The sequence below is a fragment of the Suricata suricatta genome, chromosome 2, assembly GCF_006229205.1.
Source record: "Suricata suricatta isolate VVHF042 chromosome 2, meerkat_22Aug2017_6uvM2_HiC, whole genome shotgun sequence".
Taxonomy (NCBI): domain Eukaryota; kingdom Metazoa; phylum Chordata; class Mammalia; order Carnivora; family Herpestidae; genus Suricata; species Suricata suricatta.
The window spans coordinates 58,185,141-58,208,436 of NC_043701.1; the positions used below are offsets into that span (position 1 = coordinate 58,185,141).

The 23,296-nt window shown below is 42.2% G+C and overlaps 1 long non-coding RNA gene across 1 annotated transcript; it reads left to right on the forward strand.

The window, feature by feature from the left end:
- The first annotated feature begins 19 nt into the window (after positions 1-19).
- On the forward strand, positions 20-1,028 carry LOC115281419. The gene is made up of 2 exons (XR_003904297.1): positions 20-92; positions 880-1,028. It is a non-coding gene; the product is annotated as an uncharacterized LOC115281419 (long non-coding RNA).
- The last annotated feature ends 22,268 nt before the right edge of the window (positions 1,029-23,296 follow it).

Genomic DNA, 23,296 nt, shown 5'->3' on the forward strand with positions numbered 1-23,296 from the left:
CCTGCGGGCCGGGCGGCGGCGGCGGCGGCGGCTGGAGCTGCTGGAGCTGCTGGAGCTGCTGGAGCTGCTGGAGCTGGGAGTTCAGGGATGAGGTAGCTACAAGGAGAGAAAGGGAACGTGCAGGTGAAACACACACGGCCGCATCCAGCGGTGCCCCTGACCGCTCGCTCCGCGCGAGCTCACAGTTGGCTCTCTCGCCCTCATCGCGGTGGTGCCCACGAGGAGTGTGGGGCGCTGGGAGAAGAGAGCCACTTCTTAGGGAAATCGTAAAGTGTGGGAAGGACCAGCGTGTCACTCTCCAGGCGTTACTTTCCAGGGTATCATCGTTCGGTGCTAGCCGAGGGTGCACCAGCGATGGGAGTAAGGTTTCCCTACTTTCTCTCACTCCTTCCCGGGCTTGGGAAAAACACTTTACGCTTTCAAGAGTTGCTTTCCGTTGTGGAAATTCAACCCGTTTACTTCATTTGGCAAATGAACTGAACTGTCTGTCGTTTCCTTTTGATCAGCAGTGCCATCAATGGTGTCGTTGGCACCTGCTACTTAACAACGTGTTAGTTTCAAATTTGTACAGTTGTTGTTCTTTAATTTCAAAATGGTACATGCTTCTCAACTTTGCAGAGACAAAAGCCTGAGTCGGAATATTTTGCCTGCTGAGCAAACAGACAGGGCCCCCTACCCCACTCCCAAACTGGAAGTCTTCTAGCAGGCTGCTGTGAACTCCACAGTGGTGACTGGACACATTAGCACCTCAAAACCAGGCCAAGAACTGAAAGAATGAAATCATCTTTTCAAGATTTCCTTGTTATTTGAAAAGTAAAGTTGGTGGGCCCAGCTGCTTAACACTGAGCACACTAAATTTGTTCTCATATGCCCATCTAGCACTGAACGATTTCTGCAGCAGGAAGACAGTCTGGCCAGAGAATGATCTAGAGAAAATTACTGTGACAAGTTCACTTCCTTCTTTGCCCGAATCTCAGTCTAAAAGCTTTCCAACAAGCCTACAAATAAATTTAAGGATCGATGTTGAATCCATTGGCCTTGGCTGAAATGCCTTTCTGCTTCTCCCCTACCTAGAATTCGTCAAGATTTTCAACAGTAATAACTCCTGTTTGTCACATTAAACTAGTTCCTATTTTTAAAGAAATGTTCCTTAAAAAAAAAATCTAGTGTTTCCATGAAGTGATATATTGCACACCTGTCTTCACACAACAAATATGTTCTTGAGAAGTCTGTGTACATGGATTCATATGGTGAGGATTCCTAGAGAACTTTGTAAGAAAACCAGTGACTAATTTTGTAAATTTCACTTTGTTAAATTTGTCGACCATCAGTCAGGCACTAGTAATGTGCCAATATGTAGGACTCAAGGGGCCAGTTCCTGCCTTCACGGAGTTCATAATCTATTTATGGAGATCAGATTAACTCATAAGAAACAATCAGGTTTGGGGGTAATTTTACAGAGTCCTGCATGGTAGACCAAAATGGCCCAGAGAATCAGGACAGGGAGTCTTTGGGTTAGAGAGACCGGGGCACTGTTCATAGAGGGTGCAGAAGGAGAGCTAGGAGAGTTTCAGAGAGCGAGGGTCATTCCTCGAAAGGAAGGAAGAAGAGAGAATATTACAGGCTGGAATGTGAGAAACTCCAGATGACACAGCATGGCTTAGGTGATATTTCTGAAGGACAATGGGTAGAATAGACTGCCTGGAACAGAGGCTCTGGGGAAGTTTTGAATGACTTTAGACCTTAGAGAAGGTGGAAGGTCTCTCTCTTGAAAGTGATGGAAAGATAGATCACATCCAATTAGCCTCTGGTGTGAGTCAGATTTTTAAATACATAATCGGATTTGCTTATTTTTATTTTATTTTATTTTTTTAAATCAAGTTTGTTTAAAGCAAGGTACGCCTGTATTGCTGAAACGGTAGCTTGATGGCTCCCGGGGGCACCAAACACCCATCTGTGCTCTCAGACACCACATACAGCTTCCATATTGGACCAGTTGAGACAGCAAGTCCTCACTGGGTTGGTGAATTACTCTAGGTCTGTTCAAACGCTCAGTCCAGTGTGTGCCCAGCCTTGCACATAAGTCCAGAGTGCTCTGAGACTCCAAAGGTAGAGGTGGTGCATATGAAAGAAAGCTGGAAAATACCCATCGGTGGGAACTCTCTGAACCTTCTGCCCAATTTTGCTGCAAATCTAAAAATGCTCTAAAAATATTAAGTCTCTGTAGAAAAAAATACCCAGTTATCCCATTTATTGGAACTTTAAGGGAATGGTTTCACCACCAGCCCATTCCAATTGCACAAAATCACATTTTATTGACAGTTTGGGAGCCCAGCTCATTTCTGGCCTCCCAGGATCTTTGGCAATCTAGAAGGTTCTGGGGGAGTGGGATTTGATCTCTTCTTTTGGTGGAGTTACAGATTTGGGGAGTCTGATTGCATCTGGACTCCTGCCCAATTCAAATCAAGCCTGTCCTGATTTCTTTCAAGTGGGGGGAACACATGTCAGTGCCTATTTTCATGGTTGACTTATATACCATACTGTTTCATTTTGGTTAGAAAAGCATTTATCTAAATCAGCATTTAGAAGTAGGATAGACTGGAGAATATTGGCAGACAGATATTGGCAGATGGGAAGGTGCAACAGACCCAAACCTACTAATGAGACACGGTTCCAAAATGTGTCTTCGTCCCTTTATGTTGCTATGTTCACATTGCTTGGCTCTTTCCTTCCCATAACCTGCAGCTTGGCTGGAAAGGCATTAAATGAACCTCCACAAAACCTCTTCAAGGTTTTTACATAAACTAATCTGGTATCTGCAAGCAAAAAATGATGGATGATAAACGATACCCAGGTATGTACTGGACGCAAAGAAAAGCATGAGGGGGTTAGACAAGAATGCAACTCTGGTCTAAAAAACAGCAAAGCCACCTACATAACACTGTGTAAAACAAAAGTAAAAAAAGGCAGCAAAGCACAGAGCCTCTAAAACAGCTCCTTGTATAAAGCATACTGAGATACACACACAAGATAGGAAAGTTCAAAGACATTTAACAGTAGAGAATGTTTGTGGATTAAATGATAATTGTTAGGGTGAAACTCTGACCCTATGCATGGAAGATTAAAGATTGTTACTTTCTGGGGCGCCTGGGTGGCTCAGTCAGTTAAGCATTCGACTTTGACTCAGGTCATGATCTCACTGTGAGTTTCAGCACTGCAAGGGGCTCCGTGCTGACAGCTCAGAGCCTGGAGCCTGCTTTGGATTTTCGGATACTGTGTCTCCCTCCCTCTCTGCCTCTCCCCCACGTGCTCCCTCACGCTCTCTCGCTCTCTCTCTCTCTCTCTCTCTCTCTCTCTCCCCGCCCCCTCCAGTCTCTTTCAAAAGTAAATAAATATATTTTAAAAAACAAATCTTTTTCCCTGGTGTTTACATCTGTTTATGATGGTTTCTTCCCTGTCTGTTTCCTATACACTACATAGACCAATGGTAAATGTAAAATTTAACTACAATACCAGTCACTATGAAAGAACACAAGAGATGCATAGAAATTTACAGTAGGGCATTTAACATTTTATTTTAAACTTACAATTTTAAAAAAGAAACACAAAAAATCCAGCCAACTCTGAATTTCCTAAAGAGAACACCATGGCAAGACCAGTGGCTTAAAACCTTCCAAATAAATACTTTAATATAACAAAGGAGTAGCCAGGAATCTTTCATTCTCCATTTGTTCAGTTTCTATATATCAACTGTAAATTAGAAAAAATGTCTCCTTTTGAATCTTTGTTAGAGGCTTCCTCAGGAAAGCACACACACCACTAGAGGTATCAGAATTACATTGGCTAGGATTAACATAAGACTACTTCCCAGGCAGGGACATGGAAAAGTTCTGGAGAAATACGGATGTGTCTTATGCCTCCAGGGTACTTGAAACACCTCAGAATCACAGAAAGCAAAACCGTACTCCATGCTAAGGGAAGTGTTAACTTTTCTAATCACTCTGGTGGGGGAGATCTGAACTTCAGCATTTCCTTGCACTTTTCAGGCTCAGGCATATGTGGGCATGGCTGGCACACTGGCGGTTTGGGTTTGACAGCCTGCTGGGAAGGGGGACAAACTCTTACTCTGCTTATACATCTCTGGGCGTGTCTGGGAACTGGGGTAGCCCTGTAGAAATACATTGACAGAGGTAGAGGACACAGGCCAAGGAGAAGAAGCTGGGTGAGGGCTTCTCATTGAAAAGGCCCCGGAATCCTGGGGTGCCTGGATGGCTCAGTTGGTTAAGCAGGTTAAGCATCTGACTTCAGCTCAGGTCATGATCTCATGGTTCCTGGGTTCGAGCCCCACGTCGGGCACTGTGCTGACAGCTGAGAGTCTGGAGCATACTTCGGATTCTGTGTCTTCCTCTCTGTCTGCCCGTCCCCTGCTCATTCTCTCTCACTCTTGCTCTCTCAAAAGTAAATAAATGTAAAAAAAAAAAAATTAAAAACAGGAAGTGCCCTGAAATCCTGAGAAAAGCATAATGATAATGGCTATTCAAACTCATCCTTAGCCCCATTCCCTAGTGCAAACCTGGTACTAGGAAGAGAGAAAGGGCACCAGGTAAAAACAAAGAGGGCAATGTATGAGGCTAAGTGCCAGAAGCCAGATGCCAAATGCCATATACTGTATTCTTTCATTTATATGAAATGTGCAGAATAGGTGAATCCAGAGACACAGAAAGCACGTTCGTGGTTGCCAGGGGCTAGGGGTGGGGGCTGGGGAGTAACTGCTAGCAGATATGGGTTTTCTGGGTAGGATGTTGAAATGAAAAAGTTCTACAAGTAGATAGTGGTGGTGGTTGGACACCACAGATGTACTTAATGCCACTGAATTGTACACCTTAAAATGGTTCAAAAGACAGATTTTATGTTATGTGTATTTTACTACAATAATAATAATAATAGTAATAATAATAATAGTTGTTTCTCCATAGGCGCACACTGGGGGCCAAACTATACTGTCTTGGGATACCACAGGGGAAGAGGTCAAGCCTCCACTCTGCATGGCTTCGCAGTTCTGAAAGCTCAGGGCAGCCACGAGTGAGGGTTGTGCCTGGTGAAGCAGAGAGAGGGACACGGGCAGGACCGCAGGACGCTGGGTGGCCCAGAGAGGAAAAAGCCAGGCTCACTGGACGGGCAGGGGTCTGACAGCGCAGAGCAACCGGACTGCTATCAAAGCGAGCCGCGGACTTGCTCCTGAGCTCTCTCGAGACCCTCCTCCCGAAATGCCAGACAGAGTGAAGTATTCTTCCAAGTGAAAAGTGGATGTTCCGTATGAGCAGGTGGAGACCAGTAATGCAATCTGGGTTCAAAATAGGATGGTGCTTTATAGTTTGCAAAGTACTTTCATTTATGATGAATGACTTAGCTTTCCAAGATAACCATGTGAATACATGATATCACTGCCATGTTGTACACCTTGAACTTGGGCTCAGAAGTTCACATAGCTTGATCTTTCCAAGTTCACCTAGCAAGTAAGTGCTATGGATGCCTCAGTCTTAGGTGTGGAGGAGTCCAAGCCCTGAACATAAGAGAATCGATTGTGCAGATGGGCCAATCTATTTCCTCCTGAAGGCTGGAACAATGATAACTTCACACAGGGATGCCCTCTGAGGCTCTGCTCTTGAGAAGAGGTGGCCCAGGCACCTGGCCGCAGAAGCTAATTTGGAAGTGTCTGCTTAGTGATGAATCGTTCAGCTTCTGGGAAAGCGTGTACAGTTGCACCTCTGTCCTGCTGCAGGCAAAACCTTTTTGAAAGCCTGCTGATATGAAATGGAAATGTGTATTTGAGGATAAAGATGCTAATTTGAGTGCAAGATGTGGGTCATTATAATGAAGAGAGACATGGGGTTGCAGGAAGGGAGGTGAAAAATCTGAGCAGAATGGAGATGGGGAAGGGCCACACGGCAATTTATTTGTGTCACAAGTTTGCCATCATGGTAAGAGAATGGCTTGACTACATTGAGACATCAGGCAAAAGCCATACTGAGCTCAGCTTGGTAACATTTTAAGGAAAGTATCTGAGTAGGGGATCCGCTTACATTGTCCACAGGACTCTGTGACACCCTTGTCTCTAGAGCATTTTTGGTGCAACGAAGAGCTCTCTCTCTCTGGATGGATTTGTTCTTAATTGGGAACAGCGACTCCCAGTTCAGTCTTACAAATCACTGGGCTTGTGGGCCACCGAAAAAACAAAACAAAACAAAAACAAAAACAAAAAACCAAAACAAAACACTCGTGCTTCCTGATGTAGTCTTTGCTTTCCTAATGCTCTATTATCTATCTATCTATCTATCTATCTATCTATCTATCTATCTATTTTAAGAGAGAGAGAGAGACAGGGAGAGCAAACAGGTTAGGGGCAGAGAGAGAGAGAGAGAGAGAGAGAGAGAGAAAATCCCAAGCAAGCTCCACACTATCATCATGGAGCCTGATGTGGGGCTGAAACTCATGAACCATGAGATCATGAGCTGAGCCAAAACCAAGAGTCATATGCTTTACCTACTGAGCCACTCAGGCACCCCTCTAATGCTGTATTTATTATTCACTTGTGTTGCCCACTAAAATCCCCAGGAGAGAAAAAAGAATGGAATCTAGGACAGGCCAACCAGAGGATTTTGAGCTGGTAAAACTGGATATCTGCCTTTCCTCTGTATCCCAAGAAATAACATCCAAGGTAGCTGAAGCAAGTGTGTGGATCAGGAACCCTTTGGCTCCCTCATTAAGGGCATTTCCAGCTTGCACTGGTGGACAGGAGCTTTGCAAAGTGTATGGAAACAACGGTATGTCAAAAATGGAGGACTTTGAAAAACCTGCAGAAGGTGAGAACTTTTGGGGAAATTTGCTTTTGTTTTTGGCAACAGTGTTAAAAGGGAGCAGAATCCATTCTGCCTGAAACATTATGATGTGTAACCACCTCACATGTGGCCATGGTTATCAGCTCCAGAAACATCTTTAATCTGTCATTTGTTTCTTTTGCCTGTAAGGCAGATTTCTCAGGATCTGTTGGGGTATTGGGAGAAAACAAAGAGAAAAACATTCTCCCAATTAAAAATCCCTACAAATTACTGGGTATCGCTGAACCTCAGGCTTGTTTTTATCCACTTCCGAGGCATGGTTTTGCCCACTCTGCCTATCTCAAATCGTGGACAGAATCACCTGGGGAGCTTGTTAGAAGACTGGATTCCAGAGAGTAGGACAAAATCTGCATTCTAAAGCATCACCCAAGGAGTCAGGAGCCATTGTCCTTGGGGCTCCTAGCAGCCCTGATAGGAGGGGGATGGCCCTTCCCTTGGCCTTCAACTGGAGCACCTTGCTCGTCCATCTTCATAACTTTGAGAATGTTTTTTTTCTGAAAAGTGAATCTGTTCTTCCACTAGCAAAGAGATACCAAAACAAAATCGCTATTTGGAAAAAAAAAAAACCCACAGAAAACAGACACCTGGGAATCTTTCAGCATCGTTAACACATTCTTTTAGATATGAGGGCAATTTGCCACCCATTAATGCATTTGTTGACATTTTGGGGAGCACTCTTGTTGGAGTGTTTTAACAAGTATTAAGTGTGAGATGTTATGTTAGATTTTAGATGCCCCATTAAACAAGGAAGGGGAAAGGCAAAGAAGTACCCATAGGAAAGCAAACACAGGGGAGAAGCTGTGGCAGGGGCCACCCCAAAGGCCCAGGACTCAGAGGTGGCAAGGCCAGCCAGAATTCCCAGTGGGATTTTCTGAGGCCCTACTGTGTGCAGCTGTTCTCCTTCCATCTCCTCCTGCAGAACGGCCCACAGCTAGGCCAACTTACATTCTCCAGAAAAATCATGGGAAGGCTTTCCTTTAAAGAAATTGAAAAACTTGTCTGGGGAAGAATTAGGATTTCCAATGTGGATGTGGGCACCCCAAAGCAAAGTCCTTTTGTTATGTGCCCTAAAAAAGTTAGTCAGTTCCCAATTTCACCCCCATACACTGAGCTTTTAATACCCTTTCAAGCCCTTAGGAAGTCATTCCAGCTTTTTACCGTGTGCCAACCAAGTTGAAAGAAAAGAGTCTTACATTGCAGTACTTCCTCCATGGAATTGCAGAACACCCAAGATAAAGATCTTTGGACAACTTAAAAGATTTCAGAGACAAATAAGAGGTCATCTACAAAGCAACATAAATCAAATTGGCATCAGCTCTCCTGTTAGCAAAACTATATGGCTAAAATCAGTGGAGTCATGCCCTCAAAGTTCTGGAAGATGATCCCCAGCCAAGAGTTCTGAATTTCTGTCAATAGCAAGAGCAGGGTAAGACCCATTTTGGAACTTGCTGAAACTTAGACATCGTATCCTTCCATACCTTTTCTTAGAAAATTGAATAGGTACTTTAGCAAAATAAGGTGGTGAGCCAAGAAAGAGGAAGATTTAGGATCGGGGAGCAGGGTGTGACATGCAGGTGAGCAATACCAGGAAGCTCCACTATGACAGTGTCTTGAAGTTCTAGAAAGTACCAAGGCTCAGGGGAGCTATCTCCAGGAAAAAGGAAGAGTCCACAGAAGTGAGAGGATATTTGAGATTTTGGAAGAATTTTAAAAAATGGAAAAAAAGAAAGGAAATTAGAAAGTCTAGCAAAATCAAAAGCTGTCTGGGAAAGCCACAGTCGAGAAATGAAGCAGTCATTCCAAATTAGCACAAGAAGTCACTGAACTCCAAGTAGAAAAGCACAACAGATTCAATGTTGTAGGAAAATAGGAAACTGGAAGATGGTAGCCACTTTGTAAAGAAGGTATACATTTCTTCTCACAATAAAAAAGATGGGTAATAAGACACTTCAGGCAAAACAGAAAAAACAATATAAGAACAAGCTATGTTTTTTTAAGAAACAATGAAAGAAACATACACCATGACCCAGTTGTGCAGTGAGACAGGGAATGATTTTGAGCACTTGGTGAAGTGTGGAAGGAGAAGCTATTTGAATATTTTCTTTGAGTGGCACTAAAATCCAGACTAGAAGGACATGTGATCGCCGCATACTTCTTGGCTCTGCAGGAAATAACAAGGTAGCCATATTAAGGTTAAGAGTACTTACTGGCTTTCAGTTTTTGAAACAGCCTGCAAATAAGGCATGACAGACTTAAGGAGAATATAAATGCTACTAAAATCCTTGACAATGTGGAAGTGAAAGTTTGCTGGGAGGGAGGAGGGGAAGTGAGAACCAGAGCTTTAAATGGGGAATAAAGAGACGCCTCCATAGGTGACTGAACAAATGGGGATTTAAACATGCTATTTAAAGTTACAAAGGTGAGGCACCTGGCGGCTCAGTTAAAGTATCCAACTCTTGATTTTGGCTCAGGTCATGGTCTCATGGTTTGTGGGATTAAGCCCCATTTCAGGCTCTGTGTTGATAACGCAGAGCCTGCCTGGTATCCTCTCTCTCTCTCTCTCTCTCTCTCTCTCTCTCTCTCTCTCAATCTCTCTCTCTCCTCCCCTGCTCATTCTGTCTCTCTCTCAAAATAAATAAACTTAAAAAAATAAAGTTACAAAGGTAACTAAAACTAGCACTCTACTTCCATCAATAGAAGAAGGGAAGAGGAAGTAGGAGGTGTTCAAAGTGAGCAAAACTCCCATATACCATAGCAGAAAAGAAACAGGCGAGACATCCAGCCAATAAATCAAGAGACAGAAATAAATGGAGAGTATTCAGAAACATGAAGATAAACCCATTAGACCTGAAACCAGAAATGGTGAAATGTAATTGCCATGGGAGAATGGGGAGGGGTATGGCTGAGAACCTCACCTTCTTCAGCACCCCTTGTACCGAAATGATTTTTAACCACATGCATGCGTTACCCTGACAAACGTGTTTAGAAAATCAGCTTCAGCTTTGTGGCTGCATCTTGTAGGACAATAGCGAATTCTTAGGTGCCAGGCACTGTCCTAGACTCTTTCATTTTCTCATCAGCCCTCCTGACAACCTTGCAGTCAGTCTCTTTCATTGGATTTTCCCCAGATATAGCACCTGAACCAAGGATTCAAATGCCAGTGATTTATTAAGAAAGAGCCTCCAGGAGAACTCAGGAAGGGAGTAGGGAAAACAGGATAGGGAAGGGCAAGAAGCAAAGCAGGGCTGCGATTTCAGGTGAACCCCCCCCCCGTCTTATCCTCTCCCCAGGGGCTCTGAAGCATGAACTGCACCTCAGAATCTGCCCTGTCTTGAAGCTCTTCTCTTCCTGCACCAGTCAGTCATTGGCTCCAGGGGTCCAGGAGCTTCTTATTCTCTACAAGAGGGACAGGACTTCAGTGACCTTCCTAAGACCCACAGTACAGTTTTTAATAATTACTATCAGAGGTGATTATACTATGTAGCAGGCCCAGTAAGATACTCAGAAATGCCCTCAGAGTGACAAGATATGAATTTCCATGGAGCTTGTCTACAATGGTTTGGTCAAAACACAATCATATCAGAGCCCTTTGACTATCTCTCTATATAGACAAGGACATCTGTCTATCTATCTATCTATCTATCTATCTATCTATCTATCTATCTATATCTATCTATTTATCAAATTAAAGAGACAGGTGGTCCCCAGGCTCCAAAACTGAACAGAATGCTGGTGATACAGGATTGAACAAAACAGTAATGGTGGCTGCTCTCATAGTGCTTAGGGTTTAGTTCCATTGAAGGCCTTGAAGTGGTGAGTTTTAACATAGTGATAGAATGTAACTATGTATCAGAGAGAGGTTAGTTATTACTGGAAGCACACAAAGAGATGCATTTCAGAAACCAACTCTGGGGTTGGAATGGTGCTCTGAGGCCATGACCGATCGGGTCTAAGAGGCAGCTGGATCTCATTGTATTCTCAGCTGCATCTCAGATACTCGTAGCCACATTATCTTTGAATAATTGTCATGCCTAATTCTGTATTCACACTTATTCTGCCAAGATAGGATTTTCATGGTTTTGTCCTCCTATAAGCAGAGAAACCGTTGGTCAAAGAATGGTTGTATCAGGTCCCTTTGACAATTATATTCTCTTTGTAAATTGAAACAGACATTCTGGTTTTATAAATCTGTCTCTTTGGGTGTGAGTCAGTATAGTGATATTTGGATCCATTCTGGGACACTAATTAGATTGAGCTTCTTGAGCTCCCTAGGAATAGAATTTTCCATGGGCTCCACTGATAATACCAACTGTGGCATGAACCTTCTTTTGAGAAGTCCACAACAGGCATTCATTCCTCCTAGAATGTTCCAAAGATCATCCCACAGGAGGCTAGCCCCATGAAAAAAGAGTGTTCCATGATCAAATGATTTGGGAGACACTCTATGCTGTATTTTATTTTTGCAAACCCACAGTGAGTATTAGAACATTGATAACTTAGAATTTTGGCATTTAAGAAATCTGATTAGCATTTTCATCCAACACTCACCAAACTCATTTGACCTTGGAAACCCATCATTTTTTTTCCTCAAACTTAAGCATATATGTAGAACTAATACTGTGAGGGGCCCATTTAGGAGTAACCTAAGGTGTCTCTCTCTGTTGCAGTCAAATGTGATGATTTTATAGATGAAGAAATTATATGTAAACAAAAAATGTACATGTATACAATGTGTGTATATATATATATACCATGTACATGTATACAGTATATAATGCAGTGTACAAATATAATATAAACTATGTGTGACACATATACACACAATGTATGTGCATTGTACATGCACCATTTATATATACTATGTACATATATACACAATACACTTACATACAATGTATATACACATACATACTTGCATACATAATTATGTATATATGATGTATATATTTATATATCAGGGTCTTTGGAGGAAATAATGAACTTTCTTCAATATAAAATAAACTTAGGGGCACCTGGTTGGGTCAGTCAGTTAAGCATCCAACTCTTGATTTCAGCTCAGATCATGATCTCATAGTTCATGAGTTTAAGCCCTGTGCTGGGCTCTACACTGAAGGTGTGGACCCTGCTTGGGATTCTCCCTCTTCCTCTCTCTCTGCCCTTCCACTGCTCATGCTCTCTTTCTCTTCTCTCTCAAAAAATAAATAAAATGCATAAACTTAAAAAAAACTAAGCACAGCAAAATTATTTTTTGAGATATAATTAACATACAACGTGTTAGTTTTAGGTGTACAACATTATGATATAAATATATATATTGTGGAGCTCCTGGGTGGCTCAGTCGATTAAGCACCTAACTTCAGCTCAGGTCATGATCTCACCGTTCCCAAGTTTGAGCCCTGTATCAAGTTCTGTGCTGACAGCTCAGATCCTGGAGCCTGTTATGGATTCTGTGTCTTTCTCTCTGTCTCTGCCCCTCCCCTACTCATGCTCTGTCTCTCTCTCTCAAAAATAAATATAAAAAAAATTGAATATATATATATTGTGAAATGATTATCACAACAAATTTTAGTTAACATCCATCATCTCATATAGTTATAATTGTTTTTTCCTTTCAAGATGAGAACTTCTAAGATCTTCTTTCTTAGCAACTTTAAAATACACAAGATAGTATTGTTAACTATAGTCACTATGCTGTACATTACATCCCCAGAACTTGTATGTCTTATAACTGGAAGCTGGTACTTTTTGACCCTCTTCACCCATTTCATTTATTCCAAACCCCACCCCTTTGGCAATCACCTATCTGGTCTCTGTGACTATGAGCTCAGGTTTTTTTTTTTAAAGATTCCACATATAAAAGAAATCATACAGTATTTCTCTTACTGTCTGGCTTTTTTTACTTAATGTAATGCCCTTAAGATCTATTCATGTTGTTGTAAACCGCAAGATTTCCTTATTTCTCATGGCTGAATAATATTGCATGGTATATATATATATGTATATAAATGTATATATATATATATATATATATATATATATATCAAAGTTTCTTTATCCATTTATCTGTCAATGGACACTCTAATAAGGCTACATGGATTAATCTATAATTAAGTTTATCAAATGCTGTGAAACCTAGTTAATTCATTGTGAAGAGAAGCTTTAAATGAGTGTAATAAACATCTTTGATTAAAAATGGAAAGAGGTGTAAAGGGGGTCAATGCATATGAATTTATCAAAAAAATGCAGGTTTTTAAAATATATTTTTTAATGTTTATTTTTGAGAGAGAGAGAATGAACATGGGAGGTGCAGAGAGAGGAAGAATCCCAAGAATCTGGTAGCACAGAGACTATTGTGGGGATCAAACCCACAAACCATGAGATCGTGACCTGAGCCAAAGAAGTCAGATGCTTAACCAACTGAGCCACCCAGGCGCCCCAATAAACACAGTTTTCTTAAAAGCAAAGCCTTTCAAGTAGTCTGGGAAGAAATCCCAAGGAGTGAGGCATCTGGGTGACTCACTCGGTTAAGCATCCCACTCTTAGTTTTGGCTCAGGTCATGACGTCACAGTTTTGTGAGTTTGAGGTCTGCATGGGGTTGGAGCTGAGAGTGTGGAGCCTGCTTGGGATTCTCTCTCCCTCTCTGCCCCTCCCCCACTTATGCTGTCTCTGTCTCTCTCAAAATAAATAAATAAGCATACAGAGAAATACAAAGGGGAAAGGAAAAAGAAATACAGACAAGTCTCCTGAAAATGTGCAGAGAGAGACTAGATCTGGGAATTTCTATGATGCGTTAGGATAACCTGGAGCCCCGCTGGACTCTCCCAAGCCCCGGAGAAGCACTGCTGTGACTGACTGTCGGCTGTTGAGGATCCCGGGGTGCATATCCTGCTCTTCAAATAAGGATGCAACATGAGTAAAAGATAAAAATGCAGTTCTACCAACACTAAGCCTTTTAAAAAATAAGATCTTCCTTCATAAAAAGATTTAAATAACTTCCCTCCTGCTTTTTCCCATCAGAGTTTTAGTCTTTTTAATAGCATATCAGATGAGAACTCCTAAGATTTGAATGTGCATTTTGACTCAGTTCCCATGGATAGGTTCTACATGTTCCTTGATTTTGCTTGATTGGTTTTTCCATAACCTGCAGGGATTCATAGACTCTCTATGGCCACATTAGTTCTTGATTCGAAATCTATTTGTTCAACAGATGAGACCAAATTTATTCATCAGCAAATCCTAACCCTCCCATAATAATTGGTTTCCTTCTCTTCTGGAGTTTGGCAGAAGCTTAGTGAAAAATCCAGTTGAAAACAATGAGACTCCCTGGCGTTTGTTCTCTAGACTCTGCTCCTTCTCTAACACGTGAATAATCAGGGGTGTTTTTATTTGAGGTACACAGTACATTACTGACTATGGCACCTTCCCTTCTAAATGCCATATGAATTTAATGATAGGAAATATATTTGGGTGGAGTAAGAAGCAGCTCCAAGAAGTGTTTGTGTAACGTTCAATCCCATTATTTTTCCTCCACAAACGTGAGAAACAGTTATTTGCATCCTTGGTGACCTCTCTTCTCCAAAGGCCAATCAGCCTTTTCACTGGAGGTTAAAAGGTTTAAAGTTATAGCTAATACTTACGGAGCATGGCTTTTCCCGGGGAAAATTTAAATCAATATGGTAGAAGTGAAGCCATATTGGGGCGATGGGTGGCTCAGTCGGTGAGGTGTCTGACTCTTGGTTTGAGCTCAGGGCATGATCTCACAGTTTGTGGGTTTGAGCTCTGAGTTGGGCTCCTGCCCTGACAGTGCAGAGCCTGCTTGGGATTTCTCTCTCTCCCTCTTTCTCTACTCCTCCACACCCCCCACTTGTGTTCTCTCTCTCTCTCTCTCAAAATAAACAAACTTTAAAAAAATAAGAAAGAAGTGAAGCCATATTCACTAAACATAAACCTATGGGTAGGAGGGAAGGAGAGGTATGCTCAGGTATGCTCATTTTATGTTCCTATGCTAATAAAATAATAACATAATACTTGACATTTATCAGACAAAGCAAGATATAATACTGGCTTTCAAAGCATCAGCGTTTGCCTTTCCCTTCAAATGAACATTTGCAGGAGAAAATATTACAAGCAATTCAGCGGATACTGTGCCTGGTTTAAACACAGCACTATGTTCACTCAAATTTCTTTTAGGCTATAGACACATGGGCCAGTGCTTATTTTCATGGTTGATTTAATCCATCCCCTCTGCCACTGTGGGGATTATTCCCTACAGTTATTCTCCAGTGATCTGTCAGTTCAGATTAAAAAAAGGTAAGTGACAAAGATACGGTGGCTGATTCCTTTAGAAGGCTGTGGATTCTAGGATGTATAGCAAGAGATTTCTTTTTAAGAATCTGACTGTGTTCTCCTCATTTTAACTCTCCTCATGTCACTACAAGCCTTCCTTATCTAGGCTGAACTTCAAACTCCTTAAGCAGGTAATTCAATTTTGTTCCTCTACGACAACTTAAGCGTTTCCAAAAGGTTTATAATTCTTCCCTTATTGGTTCTTATTTCTTGAGAAAGGGAGATAGCATATTAGCATATATTTCCTCTCACTTTACAGACGAAGAAATCTAAACTCAGACATGAATCTAGGACTATGTGTATTCTAGCTTTGCTTGGCCTGCACCATAACTGATAATACTTTCCTTAAGCTACAGCAATTTATATATTTTGAAACATAGGAATTAAAAATAAACTCTTGTTCGATTCACAATTCCATTGCAGAGCCATTGAAAATAAATCTGGCACAGAATAATATTTATTTATTTATTTATTTATTTATGAAATAGGCTTCAAGCCTGGCATGAAGCCTAATGTGGGGCTTGAGTTCATGATCAAGTTCAAGCTCATGATTGAGTTCAAGCTCGAGAACTGAGCAGAGATCAAGAGTTGGATGTTTAACTGACTGAGTCACCCAGGTGTCCTGAAAAATGACTTTAATTGTGTGGCAAAATGTTACTCATATTGCATCATAAATATTATTATAATTCTCATTTTTCTTTTCTTTTTCTATTTCTACAGCAGAATTCTTTGGTAGAATAATTAATATACCTCATGGTTAATTTGGTTAGGTTGTATTGATGTGCAAATTGGCCATTCGATTCACATAGTTCATTCTAAGCTTTTATATGTACTAAGTTAAAAAGAAGAAAATAGGGGGCGCCTGGGTGGCTCAGTCGGTTAGGCCTCCAACTTCGGCTCAGGTCACATCTCATGTTCGTGGGTTCGAGCCCCGCGTCAGGCTCTGTGCTGACAGCTAGCTCAGAGCCTGGAGCCTGCTTCCCGTTCTGTGTCTCCTTCTCTCTCTGCCCCTCCCCCTCTCATGCTCTGTCTCTCTCTGTATCAAAAATAAATAAAACATTAAAAAAAAATTAAAAAAAAAATAAAAAGAAGAAAATAGTTTCAACGAAATAATTATGTTAATGATAATTGTATTGGAGCAATGAGCCATCAAAAATAATCTTTGGAAAATTCTTACAAAGCAATCGATGCTGGAAAATTAGTGAGGTTTGAATGAAATATTGTCGTATCCCCTATACAGGTACAAATGTTTGTGAAAATGTTTCGTGGATTTCTGCTAGGCTGGTTGATCTTGCTTACGGGAAGTAAAGTAGCATTATTTTTACTTTGTTAACGCAGTCCAGACACAAGAGGGAACACAAATGTTATCAGTAAGGCTAGATCAGGTTATACCGTGGTAACAAGTAGCTCTAAAATCCCAGCTGTTTAGCTCAACAAAGCTTATTTCTTTTCATGTCATTGTGAGTCGGCGGGGGTGGGGTGGAAGGGGAATCTTAGCTCATTTTAGTCACTTAGGTGCCCAAGCTGATGCAACAGCCACTCTTGAACGCGGCCAGGATGCCAGGAAGAAAAAGTTCTTGGGGGTGGGGATTAAACGCTCTGGCTCGCAAGTCACATCATCACTTTCTCTCACAACTCATTGGCCAGCACTAGTCACGTGGCACACAAAACCACAAGAAGACCAGGAAGTGTTATACTTTCAACTCCCAGATAGGGGGAAAGCCAGAAAAATTCGAAGATAATTAATGACCTCCATGAAGGCACTGCTCTGCCTCTCGCATAGCATCTGCGTTCATTACTTTCTTTCTGTTTTTGTTTTCCCTCACATTAAATTTAACACTTAAATTTAAATTTAACCTTTAAACCTTTAATTTCCCTTAAATTTTGAAAAGTTTCTTAATGTTTATTTTATTTATTTATTTTTTAATTTTTAATATTTTTATTTATTTTTGATACAGAGAGAGACTGAGCATGAGAGGGGGAGGGGCAGAGAGAGAATGAGACGCAGAACAGGAAGCAGGCTCCAGGCTCTGAGCAGGCTGTCAGCACAGAGCCTGACGCGGGGCTCGAACCCACGAACGTGAGATCTGACCTGAGCCGAAGTCGGAGGCTTAACCGACTGAGCCACCCAGGCATCCCTTAATGTTTATTTTTGAGAGAGAGAGAGAGACTGTGAGCGGGGGAGAGGGAGAGAGAGAGAGAGGGAGACACAGAATCTGAAGCAGGCTCCAGGCTCTGAGCTGTCAGCACAGAACCTAATATGGGGCTTGAACTCAGGAGATGTGAGATCACGACCTGAGCTGAAGTCTCTTGCTTAACCAACTGAGCCCCCCAGGCATCCTTAATTTCCCTTAAATTTAACCTCATTATTGTCTTGATTATTGAACTAACCTATATTTTTCTTCCAAGATTTTATTTAAATTCAAGTTAGTTAACACATAGTAGTATTGGTTTCTGGAGTAGAATTTTGTGGTTCAAAACCTACATATAATACCCAGTGCTCATCACAACAAGTGCCCATCAGCCATATAGCCCATCACTCCCTCCACCTGGAAAGCCTGTTAACTGGCCTCTAATTTCTTAACTTCTCTGTTCTGTCTCATTAATTAATTTGACAAATGTTATCAAGTCATGTGTTAAGTGCCCCACTGCCCCCAGAATTATCGTTCTAAAACACAGATAGGATTATAGTGCTAATTGGGAAAAAAAAAAAAACCCAAAAAGACTGCATGATCGTTCCCCAGTCTGGAGAATGAAACCACAGTGCTCTGCCCATTTTGCTCCACCCCTCCTTTCTGGACTCATTTTAACCCCTTCTGAGAACTCTCACATCTAGGTCCGAGGTAGAAGGTGACTGTACATGGCTCACTACAACCTATGGAAACATGGCTTTAAAAGTTTGGATTGGTTAGCAGGCTTTAAAAATCAGGAGAGTCTGCATAAAATACACATTGTCCATTTTTCATGAGAAACAAATTCAGAAGGCCTTGCAGCATGACTCTTGTTCCTGTAAGGGAAATGGAGCTGAGTGACACCTGTACTGCTCACTAGGCCTGGTACCCACAGAGCTGGCATGAATTGCTCTTCTCTTTACTCTTATATGGGGACAGTTGTGTGGCGCTTTGCACTACAATGAATCATGTGTACCCAGTTGCCTCTTTTGCCAAATATCTTCTACAGAAGGTAATGAGTGTTTGTTTTCTGCTTAATCTTCCTGCCTCCTCTCAGCAACTTGTACATAATAGATGTTCATTGAATAATTGGGAAATGATAATTGCAGGCAATCGTAATTTGTGTCACCACTTGTTAACTTTATTTTGTTCTTGACCCTGTGTCATGTGCTTGTTCTGGCTTGGCTCACAAGAGAAGAGATATCATGGGAGAATTTTTAAAAAATATTTATTTATTTTTGAGAGCAGGAGCGGGAGAGGGGCAGAGAGAGGGCCACAGAGGATCTGAGGGAGGCTCTCTGTGCTGCCAACAGAGAGTCTGATGAGAGGCTTGATCTCATAAGCTGTGAGATCATGGTCTGAGCTGAAGTCAGACACTTAACTGACCGAGCCACCCAGGTACCCCTATCATGGGAGAATTTCTGCAGTGAAAGAGAGTAATTGCTCAGGTTTTTAAAAGACTAGGATCTACAATTAACCTCGTGGAGGGGTATAGATTTATAAGAGGAAAAAAAGTCAAAATCCTGTGTTTCTTTTCTTTGTAACTATACAGGTAAAGGTAGCCATGTCCTAAGCAGTCTACAGAATAATTTTGTTTATGAACTAGAAAGTCCATAGAAAGTGAAGGAAATGAAGGAACATTTAAGGATTCAAGATTTGAAGGTGTGCTATAGAAACTCAATGTGAAATATGTATATAAAACATGGTCAAAGAGGAAATGACAAGCCTAGAATGCTCTGAAAGGTTATCTGGAAAAATGACAAAGGGCTTCCGGTGGGTCTGCCATGGACAGATTAACTCATAATCTTAGAAGAGTGAAAAATGTCATCACAACCCAGGACTGACCCAAACTGCACCCAATCTGAGGAGAAACATCATAGAGCATCTGGAATTAGAGGGTTTGCGTTCAAGGTCAGGTTTTTAGTATGTCCTAGCTAGCAGGATGTGAAGTCAGCCAGGCATAACAATCACGTTGCCTGGTTAAGTGAGCCGGTGGTAGAAGGGCAGAATGGCCACCCAGATGTGGCTGGGGGGAGGGGTTGGAGGGGGATGCCACGGGTCAGTGGCTGTCCTCCTCCTTCCATGGCTATGCTCTGCTCCTCGCCAACAGCAAATGCATGCTGTGTGCGTGAGGGAAGCTGGGCAGGAGTGTGGGATGAGCGCAAATACACTAACAGTACTGGTAAACAACACCTCGAGATCCTTTCTACTTATAATGAATTATGACATTAAATACACATTTTGAACATGTTACAGATAAGCTGTTTAGAGGAAGATGAGAATTTGCATTTTACGGCAACACAGCATCTCATAAGTTACTCATTCTCGTTGTTGCTTGCCTGGATTGACGTAATGGTCTTCTGTATTCTCTTCCAATGTGTGTGTGTGTGTGTGTGTGTGTGTGTGTGTGTGTGTGCACGCGCGCGTGCATATATATACATATATATTCACCTTCATCACAATGACTTTTACGTTGTAAGTGCTCCTTTTTAAATTTAAGTACAGTTGACACACATTACATTAGTTTCAGGTGTATGACATAGTGATTTGACAACTCTATAAGTTATGCTCTGCCACCATAAATGTAGCTACCATCCACAAAATATAGATAAATAAAATAAGTGTATGTATTTTACTTATTAATTTGTTTATTGTTTATTTTTGAGAGACAGAGAGAGACAGAGTGCAAGTGAGGTAGGAGCGGAGAGAGAGAGGGAGACACAGAATTTGAAGCAGGCTCCAGGCTCTGAGCTGTCAGCACAGAGCCTGATGCAGTGCTGGAACTCACCAACTGGGAGATCATGACCTGAGCAGAAGTTGGATGCTTAACCGACTGAGCCACCCAGGTGCCGCAGGTGTTTATATTTTAAAGCATTTTTTAAAGATCTTTTTGTGTTTATTTATTTATTTTGAGAGATAGAGGGAGCATGAAAGGGGGGGCAGAGAGAGAGGGAGAGAGAATTCCAAGCAGGCTTTGCACTGTTAGTGCAGAGTCCCATGTGGGGTTTGACCTCACCAACATTAAGATCATGACCTGAACCAAAATCAACAGTCAGATGCTTAATCAATTGAACCACCCAGGCGCCCCCAAAATGAATATATTTTTAAAGTACAGCTCCCCCTTGCGTCTCCTTCTTCTCCCTCCCTTCCTGCTTCTTTCCGCCCATGTTCTTCCCTTCCTTCCTTTTGACCTATCTTCCCTCCATACTCTAAAAAGTTATTAAGTGCCTCATGTGCCAGGGAAGTATTAACGTGAATTAGACTCTGATTTCCCACAGTTCATTCATATTCTGTCTGGGGAAAGACATGCAAATGACCAGTCACAATACAATGTGATGGGTTAATACTTCTTTAACGGTGTTCACCCTTACTCTTCTTCTCTGAAATGAGTTTTAGTCTTCACCCTTCACATTAAAACCACCCACCACTTAGCCTCAGCCCCATTTTCTGGTGTTACCATTCTCCCATCTGTGACCTCCAGTCCAATGAAACTGCCTGTGTATCACTTCCCACACACGCTTGGCTTTCCTGCATCCATGCTTCTGTCCATGCTTGTTCCAAGTTCTGAAATGGTCTTTTCCCTCACTTCTCACTGATGTGACCCTATTCTTTCAACACCCAGCTTATCTTCCTATGCAGCCTCTTCTGCTCCCACTTAGCGCATAGTAGGTACTGTGCAATGACATCCTGGTGAAGGGATGTATTCATATCTTTGGTCACTGTCAGGCATCCTATACTGTATTGCACTGGCACAATGTTGTCCTTATTGAGACCATGCTGAGACTCTAAGGCTGCGCTAAGCCTGGATCCTCCCTGATAGACATGGGTATATTTGCAATTTTAAGATAACTTTTCAGGGGATTTCAGATGCCTCTGTAGCTCATCCATAGATTTATACCCAAGGTTAAGAACAAATGGGGATCAGGCTACAGATTGGGGTGAAGGGCACTGGCTTTTTCCGAAACATGAGGTCCCTGATGGGATCCACTGATGGGGAGAGGTAGATCCTCAGACGGAGATTCAGAGTTTGGAAGGTGGGCCACAGGTGGTAGAGGGAACTCCAGCTCCTTTGATGGTTTTTACCCTCTTAGGTCTGGTCTTGACACTTCTTGCTTGTGCTCTTGGACCTCCCAGGTGAGGAGAGCTGAAGGCCCCTCTGCCTTACTGAGATTCCATCTGAGTAAGCTCAAAGACTATCTAATGGCGGGTTACTCTTTAAGCTTTTACTATAGCCACACTAGAATATTCCAGTGCAGTCTTTTTCTGTTGGGGGTAGGGTAGGGGCTTAAAGTGATCCTGTAATGGCAGGTATCAGACATTACAGTGCAATGCTGGACCAAGGTGTACCTTTTTTGAAGAGGCTGTCTGAGAATGAGGTGGTCATCTCTTAACTCCTCATTGGTGTTACAAAGGAATAGAATTTTAAACAGTACTTTTGGAAAGAGCTACCGGTGTTCTGTGAGTTCCACCCCCTCCAGGGAGGAGAAACTCCATACCCTTCAAAACAGGCTGACTGGCTGCTCTACTGGGGAGGCAAAGGAGAGATAGCGCCTCTACAGGCTGGTGATTCAGGTTTGTATGAGGATATTCTAGGGGCCAGATGTGAGCCATGGGCCTGAGGCTGTGCTGGTGTGGGCCATCTTGGATCCCATGTGAGAGAGTCCTATGGCAGGGTAAGTTGACCTCAGCACAAAACATTTAGAGGTAGGGCATCACCTACATCAAGGAGTCTATAGTTGAGAGGCCAGCATTGGGAGTTTTCCCAAAATCCATAAAACCACCCCTCAGGAAAAGGGTTAGCTGTAAATATTCCCCCAAGTCCAATGAGCATGAAGCTGGCTGACAAAGAGCCAGGCAGGTTGAGGTGTCCCTGTTTTCCTCTCCTGTGAAGGGGTCAGAAACTGTAGGTAGTCAGGGGTGGTGGAGGAGCTGGAATCTGAGGTGGGGACAAGAGAGAGAGTGCTGACTGATTCCATTCCCCAGCCACAGGCGTCCTGCTTGAGAGAGAGGATGTGGAAGGGAAAGAGAGCCAAAACTTCAAGTCCAGCAGGGGTTTTGACTATTCCTGCATCTGTAGATCATTCATATTAAAGTGGAGTCATGTCCGTGTTACTCAGAAGTGGCCAGAGAAGCTGGTGGGCCTCCCTGGATGGTCATCTGGAGGCAGGAGGAGAACCAGCCTCAATCACTGAACTTAAAGTGACAGCAGGGGCCAAAATGAAGTTGAACAAGTCCTGCTTGTTTGATATATGGTTACACTGATCTTGGAGCATCTGAGCCTTGGTTTGCTTTTTCCTGAGAGGGCAGATGGGTTCCTTTGTTGCAGATACTTAATGTCTGGTGGTTAAGTGTAAGTAGCATTTGTTTTTTCTTTTTTCTATGTCTCTTCTCCTTTTCTCCCTGGTGTTGCTCTCGTGAGTCTAAGACCTTTGTTGGGGAAAAAAGGCTAAGTTTCCTTTCCTTTAGAAACATTCATTCAGCATTTGACACATCTTTATTGTCTGTCTTATTACCGAAGCTGTCAATCTTCAGGGTGCAAAGGGAGCACCCAGCATGCTTGTAAAAGGCTGATTCCAAGGCCCCATAAATTATGATCAGGTAGATCTCCAGTGGTTTGAGGAACTAGCCACTTTTAACCAAACATCTGGTACAGGAAGTAACCGGTTTCTACTTGAGTACAACTGGTCTACCCTGGGTTCTGGGGCCTGTGCTGAGGCCCAGAAAACTAGGCATATTTCTTACCCTCAGTAATCTAACTGATTGACGGCGTATACGCATAGCCTGCAAATTATTGACATCTGTGAGCATGTATTTCTCTTGGGAGTATTTACAAACCATGGTATTGTGGTAGGATTTGTGTGGTAAAAGAAAGAGAAAAC